The sequence below is a fragment of the Pistacia vera genome, unplaced genomic scaffold (genome assembly GCF_008641045.1).
Source record: "Pistacia vera cultivar Batoury unplaced genomic scaffold, PisVer_v2 Contig952, whole genome shotgun sequence".
NCBI classification, from domain to species: Eukaryota; Viridiplantae; Streptophyta; class Magnoliopsida; order Sapindales; family Anacardiaceae; genus Pistacia; species Pistacia vera.
Window position 1 is genome coordinate 77,372 of NW_022196837.1, and position 10,136 is coordinate 87,507.

Consider the following 10,136-nt stretch of genomic DNA (forward strand, 5'->3'; position numbering starts at 1 on the left):
GATGGTGTCCTCTATTTCAGGAATCGGTTGTGCATTCCTCCGAATGAGGAGTTGAAACAAAAAATTCTTATGGAGGCTCATGACACACCGTACACTGCTCATCCGGGAGCAATCAAGATGTATCAAGATGTAAAGAAAGGCTATTGGTGGTAAGGTATGAAGAAAGACATTGCAAAGTTTGTAGCAAAATGTCTAACTTGTCAACAAGTGAAAGTAGAACACCAACGGCTGTTAGGGTTGCTTCAACCATTGAGTATTCCAGAGTGGAAATGGGAGAGCATTTCGATGGATTTTATCATGGGTCTCCCCAGAGTACAGAAAGGGTGTAATGCTATATGGGTGATTGTGGATAGATTAACCAAATCAGCCCATTTCCTTCCAGTAAAGGAGAGTACCACTACAGATCAGCTGGCTCAGATTTACCTCAAGGAGATAGTCAGATTGCATGGTGTGCCCAAGACTATAGTGTCAAATAGAGATTCCAGATTTGTTTCAGCTTTCTGGACAAGTTTACAGAGGAATTTGGGTACCCGTTTAGCATTCAGTACTGCATATCATCCTCAGACAGATGGCCAAACCAAGAGAACGAATCAGGTGCTCGAGGATATGTTAAGAGCCTGTTGCATGGATTATAGAGTATCCTGGCATGAGATGTTACCCTTAGTGGAATTTGCCTACAACAAAAGTTATCAGTCTACAATTAGAATGGCACCTTACGAGGCTTTATATGGTAGACGATGTAGGTCTCCACTACATTGGAATGAGGTAGGCGAAAAAGATGAATTGAGAATCGCTCTTGGGCCAGAGGTGACTCAGAAACTGGTTGAAGATGTGAAGTTAATCAGAAATAGAATGAAACAAGCCCAAGATCGACAGAAAAGTTATGCCGACTTGAAAAGGAAAGAGGTGGAATTCCAAGTAGGTGACAAAGTGTTTTTGAAAGTTTCCCCCTACAAGCGAGTAATGCGTTTCAGAAGCAGAGGAAAGTTAGCATCGAGATATATAGGTCCATTTGAGGTATTGCAACGAGTGGGAAAGGTGGCCTACAGGTTGGCTCTACCACCTAGTATGGACAAGGTGCATGATGTTTTCCATGTCTTGATGCTACGGAAGTATGTAATGATCCCTTCCACATCCTGAGTGTAGAGGACGTTGAGTTAATAGAGAATCTAGTATATGAAGAACGTCCAGTTCAGATTCTAGATCGAAGGATTAAAGAGCTTCGGAACAAGAGTGTTCCGCTAGTGAAGATCCTTTGAAAAACGATGTCGAAACTGTCCGAATTCACTTAATTAATTCAGTTTTGCAATTAATGCCTCCATTTGCATCCTAAATCAAAATAGAATAATAATGAGTACATTTAGGCAACAAATAAGTATAAAAGACTAGACATTAAGGGGGGGTAAATATGACATTTTACATTCCCATCAATGTGTATATGACACAACCTGATAAGTATATGACAACAAATAAGTATAAAAGACTAGACATTAAGGGGGGGTAAATATGACATTTTACATTCTTATCAGCGATCTGAGACATATGGCTGCACGATTTGAAAGCTCTTATGCGTATGATCTTAGAGAACTTACCGCTCTATTAAAGAGATCTAATGCATACGATCTAAGAGCTCTGATGGGCACAATCTGAGCACGCGATTTGAGAGGTTTGGCCACGCGATCTAAGAGCTCTCATACGCGTGATCTAAGCGATCTTATCGCTTAATCTTAGATATCTAGTCGCACGATCTGAGAGATCTTGTCACGAGATCTCAGAGATCTTATGCACGCAATCTAATAGATCTGGTGGCATGGTCTAAGAGCTCTAATGTGTACGATCAGAGAGATCTAACCGCACGATCTAAGGGACCTTATGCGTATGATTTTAGACCTCTAATGCATACAATCTAAGAGCTTTGATTCATATGATCTGAGAGATCTAACCGAGCGACCTGAGTGCTCTATGGGATCTAAGTGATTAAGTGATCTAACTGCATGATCTGGGTGATCTTACTGCGTGATCTAAGTGATCTGACCGCATGATCCAAGAGCTCTGATGCATACGATCTTAGAGATCTAACCGCGCAATCTGAGAGATCTGACTACACGATCTAGTAGATATGACCGTGTGATTTGAGAGCTCTGATGCACAAGATCTAAGCAATTTGACCGCGCGATATGAGAGATCTGGTAGCACGATCTGATTGCTCCTATATCCATTATCTGATGCAAACAATTATAGAGATCAAACCATACGATCTAAGAGATCTAATGCAAGTGATCTGAGAGCTCTAATGTGCCGATCTGAATGGTCTAGTGTAACATCTACATCGAGGTACGTAATCTCATTTCCCTTAGTTATAGTGTTTATTCTAAAATGGATGCATGAAATTAGCTTAGGGAAAATTTTGCAAACTTCGATGTGGCAATGTACTCTCTGCCCAAATTCGTGGTAGCAAATGCATGCTTCGCCAAGGCAAAGAAAGTGCTTTGCCAGGGCGAAGAACTCTTTGGAAATTTTAGTGAAATTCAGGGGAAAACTTGCTCCAAGGCAAAATGGTCATTCCACCCATAATTAGTTGAAAGTGTGGGGAGTGAAAAGAGATAAATTTTCATGGAAAATGCAATAAAATGAGGACATAATGGTAATTGATTAAGGGACATAGATGGAATTTCATAGAAAGTGCAAGGGTAAAATGGGAAGCTATAAGTAATAATATGTTATATTAAGGGTTCAAGCATGAAACCCTAGCCATTCTTCCTCCTCTTTCACGCCACCTTGATCTCCAAATTCTCTCAAATTTCTTCAATCACTTTCCAAGGAAATTCATAGATCTTGGTTCACTTTGGATGAGTTTTCAATCCCAAGCATCCCTAGGTAAGATCCTTGCACTAAGATGTGAGATTAATATTTGAAAGTGTTGATTCTTATGATTTGTATTCATAGGGTTTAAGAGAAAGAGGGTTATATCAAGGAAGACTACTAAAGTATTTGGATTGCTCACATCTAAGGTAAGTAAATCTAACCCTTGTTATGATTGAAGCAATATGGTGTAGAGAACTTCTTTTATGCATGTATTTGTTTGTATGAGAATTGTTGATGGAATTGATATTGAATGATGGTTAGAATTCCACCATGAGAAGTGGTGTTTGTGTATGTGGTGTTTGATGAGAGTTTGGATGAATTATGGAAGGATTAAATTAGAATTTGTGAAGTGTAACTCTTGGCCAGGTTTGATGATGATTTTAAGGAGTTTGGCTCCAAATTTTGGTGGCTTAAGAAAGATATAGAAGTGTAGCAAATTTAGAGTTTGTGTGTGCATACAAATTGTTTGATGAAATATCAAAGAGAAGTGCATGCATGAATATGATTGTTTGTTATCTTGAGATGAGTTTGTAGATGGTAGAAAATGACATGTTCACATGCCATATAGCATTAGTTCTTCTAAACATGTGAATTTAGAAAGCATAACAAGCATAAGCCCATCTACATGCATGCATACTTAGAAGAGCATCAAAGAGCATTAAAGATCATTAAAGAGCAAAGAGAAAGAAAAGAGAACTGTTAAAGAACACTTTTAAAGAAGAAAAGAGAAGGTTGTTGCGATGGGGAACCCGTGAGTGACCTAGCCTGGCATGCACGCCGCCTTTAGTGAGCGGCCTCAGAATCAGAAAGAAGAATTGTACAGTCCTTTAGAATTGTACCCAGAAAGAATTAGGGAATACACTCACACGGCCAGGGTTCTGAATACATGCTTCAACCGAGTCCGATCGACAAGAAAGAATAGAAAGAAAGAAAGACTAGAAAAGAAAGAATGAAAGAAATACAGAGAAAAGAAACAAAAAAACAAAAAAAAAAAAAAAGGAAAATGCACATCCTATGCATTTGTGAAATATACATTTGGGCATAGGATGTGCATTTGTGAAAAGAAAATGCACATCCTATGCATTTGTGAAGTAAAACATGATATATATATATATATATATATATATATATATATATATATATATATATATTAATATATATATAATGTATATTTCACAAGTATACTAGCTAGAGAGAGAGAAGCATTACATCTAGTGTACGTGAGCTGATGCATGCGGTCTAAGTGATCTGACTGCATGATCACAGATATCTTGCTACGTGAATTTAGAGCTCTGATGCGTATGATCTGAGAGATTTGGTCGCACGATCTAAGAGATTTGCCCGCACTATCGGAGAGATCTGACCATGCAATCTAAAAGCACTTATGCATGCGGTCCGAGCTATCTAACCACGAGATCTGCGAGATCTGACTGCGAGATCTGAGAGATCTAGTCGCATGATCGAAGAGCTCTTATGCATACGATATGAGAAATCTAACGGTATGATCGACGATATCTAGTCACACGATCTGATAGCTCTTATGCATACGATCTAAGCGATCTGGCCGTGCAATTTGAGATTTCTGATTCATACGATATGGGGGATCTCACCGCTCTATTCAAAAGATCTAGCCGCGTGATCTAAGAGCTTTGATGCACGCAGTCTGAACTATCTGAAGCGTGATTTAGGAGATCTAGTCATGCGATTTGAGAGCTCTCATGCGCGTAATCCAAGAGATCTGATGCGTGCAATCTGAGTGATTTGACCACGTGATATGAGATATCTGGCTGCGCGATCTTAAAGCAATCATGAACACGATCTGATAGACTTGACTGCATAATCTAAGAGATCTGGTTGTGCCATGTAAGCTATCTGACCACACAATCACAAATATCTTGCTACGTGAATTTAGATCTCTGATGTGTACGATTCTAAAGCTCTTATGCATACAATCTGAGAGATCTGGCTACACGATCTAACAGATCTGGCCATGCGATTTGAGAGCTCTGATGTGTGTGATATGAGAGATCTGATGCATGCTATCTAAGCAATTTAACCATGTGATCTGATAGATCTGGCCATACGATCTGAGAGCTCTAATACGTATGATCTGAGAGATCTGACTGCACGATCTAAAAGATCGGCTTGCGCGATCTAAGAGCTCTAATGTGCATGATCTGACAGCTCTATTGTGTATGATCTGATAGGTCTGACTACGTGATTTGAAAGTCTTGATGCGACAATCTGAGAGATCTGGTTGCACGATCTGAGAGCTCTGAATTAGATGTACGTAATCTGTTAGCTCTGTTGCGTACGATCTAATAAATCTAACCACGCATTCTAAGAGATTTGGCGATGCGATCTAAGAGCTATGATACGCGCGCTCTGAGAGATCTAAACGTGCTTTCTGAGAGCTCTGATACGAGTAATCTGAGAGCTCTGATGCGATCGATCTAAGAGCTCTGATGAACACGATCTGATAGATTTGATCGCACAATCTGAGAGATCTGGCCATGCCATCTAAACTATCTGACCACACGATCTGAGAGATCTGGCCGTGCGATTCTAAAGCTCTGATGTGTACGATCTAAGAGATTTGGTTGCACAATCTGACAGATCTGGCCATGCAAACGATCTACGAGATCTTATGCGTACGATCTAAGAGCTTTGATTTGCACGATCTGAGAGCTCTGATGGGCGCGATCTAAGAGCTCTGATGGGCGCGATCCGAGCAGTCTGATCGTACAATTTGAGAGCTCTCATACGTACGATATGAGAGATCTACCCGCTCCATCTAAGAGATCTGGTCATGCGATCCAGGAGCATTGATGAACGCGAACTGAGCTATCTGACTACGCGATTTGAGAAATCTGACTACGAGATCTATGAGATCTAGCCGCGCAATCGAAGAGCTCTTATGCATACAATTTAAGAGATCTGACGTTAAGATTCGAGAGATCTTGTTACCCAATTTGAGAGATCTGGCCGCATGATCTGAGAGCTCTTATGCGTACGATCTGAGAGATCTGGCTGCACGATTCGACATATTTGGCTGTGCGATTTGAAAGCTCTGATGCGCGTGATCTAAGAGACTTGATGTGTGCAATCTTTACAATTTGTCTGCTCAATCTAATAGATTTGGTCGCATGATCTGAGAGCTCTAATGCTTACAATCAAAGAGATCTGAGCGCACGGTCTAAGAGACCTGGCTGCATGATATGAGAGCTTTGATTCGCACGATCTGAGAGTTCTGATACGTATGATCTGAGAGATCTAACTGCACGATCTTAGAGATCTAATGCGTGCGATCTGAAAGATGTGATGCATGCAATCTTGACAAATTGTCTGCTCGATCTAATAGATTTGGCCGTACGATCTGAGAGCTTTGATACATACGATTAAAGAGATCTGAGCGCACGATCTGAGCGACCTAGCTGCGTGATATGAGAGCTTTGACGCACACGATCTAAGAGTTCTGATTAATACGTACGATCTGAGAGATCTGACTACACAATTTGAGAGTTTTGATGCGTACGATCTAGGAGATCTGACTACTTGTTCTAAAAGATATGGCCATGCGATCTGAGAGCTCTAATGCTTGTGATCTTAGAATTCTGATGCGCGCGATCTGAGAACTCAAATGCGCACTATCTGTAAGCTCTAATGTGTGTGATATGAGAGATCTTGTCATGCGATTTGTGAGATCTTGCTGCTCGATCTGAGAGTTCTAATGCCTACGATCTGATAAATCTGACCGTTCATTCTAAGAGATTTGGCCATACGATATAAGCGATGTCATGCGTGCGATCTAAGAGATCTGATCGCACGATCTGACAGATTAGGTCGTGCGATCTGAGACCTCTTATACGCCCGATAAAAAGATATAGTCGGGCGATCTGAGAGCTCTCATGCGGATGATCTGAGAGATCTGGCTGTGTGATCTGAGAGCTTTCATTCATACAATTTGAGAGATTTGTCCACTCGATTTGATAGATCTAGTCGTGTGATCTGAGAGCTCTGATACGTGCGTTCTGAAAAATCTAAACAAGCAATCTGAGAACTCTAATGGGCGCGATTTGAGCGATCTGCCGCATAATCTAAGATATTTGGCCACGCGATCTGAGAGTTCTAATGCATACAATTAGAGATATCTGATCAGAAGTGACTCAAAAAATGATAAAAGATGTAAAACTGATCAGAAGTATAATGAAGCAAGCCCAAGGTAGGTAGAAAAGCTATGCTGATCTGAAAAGGAAAGATATTGAGTTTGAAGTGGGTGATAAAGTTTTTCTGAAAGTTTCCCCTTACAAACGGGTGATGCGTTTTGGTAGTAAAGGGAAGTTAGCACCAAGATACATTGGTCCATTTGAAGTGTTACAGCGAGTAGGGAAGGTAGCCTATAGGTTGGCACTACCACCCAGTATGGACAAAGTACAGAATGTACTTCATTTCTCGATGCTTCAAAAGTATGTCAATGATCCTTCCCATATACTGAGCATAGAGGATGTGAACGTAGAAGAGAATCTTGTGTTTGAGGAGCGTCCAGTTCAGATATTGGATAGAAAAATTAAAGAGCTCCGAAACATGAGTATCCCTTTAGTGAAAGTCCTCTGGAGAAATCATAAAGTTGAAAAAGCTACATGGGAGACAGAGCAAGACATGCAGAATCATTACCCGGAGTTGTTCGTTTGAATTTCGGGGATGAAATTCTTTTAAGGGGGGAGAATTGTATCATCCACTTTAAGGTATGTCTTTGATTTATGTTTATTTTGCCCTTAATGTGGTAAATTGGTGCTTGGCTAAGTTTGTAACACCTCCTCTCTACTACTATTCTTATAATACATACTATGTAAACTATAGATATACATAGCATATGAAAGATAGTGGGCTCAAATTTTTTTTTACTCATAAAATATAATTCTTGACAAATACAAAAGACTATGTATTAAAAACTTTCTACTTAATACAAAACATCATAGCTGGTGGACAGTGGTGCTAATACTCTCCGCTCCTCGACGTCCATCCGACCGCTGCTCCTATTTCTTGCAAAACGGGAAAGAACAATGGGGTGAGCACAACAATGCTCAGTAAGTAAATCCTCTACTACCTGTCCCCGCAACTCACTCTTTGGTTCTTTCCTTACTCTATCGTTCTTCTATTTCTAATTCTCACTGTTTTTTCTCTTTCTTTCTAATACTTTTATTCTCCTTTAACTCTGTTTTGCTCTTTTTATTCTTTCTTTCTCTCTGTTCTTCTTCTCTTATTCATACTCACCATGAAGGAAAATCATGGTTCTCTTTATTATTCTCATCATACTCTCACTAACCATGGAAGAAATCATGGTGCATGCATGTATGAGATGTACATGCAACTAATGCAAAAGAACTGCATGTTTCTTTCTTCTACTCTCTATTCTTACTAGCTCAAACTCTCTCATTCTTTCTCATACTCTTTCTCTTTCTATCTCATTCTTTCTCAAGCTTTCTCATTCTTTAATTCTCTCTATTATCTCATTCTCATTTCTCATAATTCATTTCCACTAACTTGCTCTTTGAATGTCACGGCCCCGTCTTACCGGAGGAACGGTCGGGACTTCTCTCGCTTTACGTGACTTCTACTGATTCTCTTTCTATCTCTCTTTCTCATAATTCTTTTCTGTTCACTTTCTGTTGTAGGTCACGGCCTCATCTTACCGGAGGCACGGCTGGGTACTCATCCCACTCTTCGTAACCCTACTCATTGTCTCTCTTTATTCTTTCTCATGTTTGCTCATTCTTTCTCACTTGCATGTCACGGCCTCATCTTACCGGAGGCACGGCTGGGTGGAGATCACAAAGCACCAACCCACTCTTCGTGACTTCTATTCATTCTCTACCGATCGGACTCGGTCATGCATGGATTTGGAACCCTTGGCCATGTGAGTGTATTCTCTCTCTCTCTGAATGTCACGTCCCCCTCTTACCGGAGGCACGACTGGAACCTCATGTTCCAGTCTTCGTGACGGTCATGGCCCCATCTAACCGGAGGCACGGCTGGGGATCACAAAGCACCCACTCTCCTGACTTTACTCATTACTCACGGGTTCCCCATCGCACAACCTACTCTATTCTCTTCTGTAGCACTTTTCTCTCTTTTATTCGCTAGTGCTCAATCTCTCTTTCTCTTTACTATTAGAGTGTTCTCATTCTCTTTAGTCTTAGAGTTGCTATTCTCAACATTCTCTACTCTTTCTCACTCAAACTATTACTCATAGGATAGCTTATACTCAAAATTCTCTACTACTTAAAATTCTCTACTCTTGCTCAAGCTAATATTCATCTCTTCCTCAAGCTAGTACTCATAGTATAGCTTAACTCTTAGAATCGTCTATTCACAACGTTCTCTACTTTTTCTTAAGCTACTTCTCAATGCACAATTAATGCACATGGATGGTTCATGCTCAATAATGCACTTAGGAAATGCCAATATGCAATGTTGCATCAAAGATAGTCGTTCTGCGCAGGCCACACTCAGAAAGATATAACTTGAGTTATACACATCGGATTACTACGATTTTTGTCTTGTTTTTAAAGCTTAGAGACAGGGCTATAACTTTTATGTTTTGGTCTAAACCCAGTTCAATCCGTAAGATGCCTAAAAATCACTCAGAAAGTCACGGCTGTGACAGGGCAGTTTGGTAACATGTTTTCACTTAGGCATTTCATCAAGCAACTCATGTGCATACAAAAACTCTTCTCTAACGACAACTCTCCTTCTCTTTTTAACCATCCAAACTGGGAGGAAACTCCCTTCTATGGACATGGTTCCTATCATAGAAGAAAACTCCCAAAATATCTACTTAATCTCCTCAAACTTCATCTCAAACTCATCATACATTAACACTTCCCATAAAGAGAGGTTATCCAATACCAAAATATAAATACTATTCTCAACTCAATTTCTCAATAAGTAGACATATATCTCTACTCAATTTCTCAACAAGCATCATATATGTTAGAGTAGATGCCCTAAAGCCAATCAATTATTGTGGAATTGACTCTTTGTAATAATGTTCATTAATCAATAATAAAAGGCATTTTATTCTATATCGCGTAAATCATTATTATTGCAATATGTATTGATATATGTCCTTAGAATGGTAGAACCTTGATGAGGGTTCAAGGTTCAAATCTTGATGTGAGAACCCTATGAGCACATATGGTGGCCATTCTAGAAGTCCGTAGCCCAGTTTATTCTGAAGTAAGGGAAGATAATAAGGTAAGGCTATCATA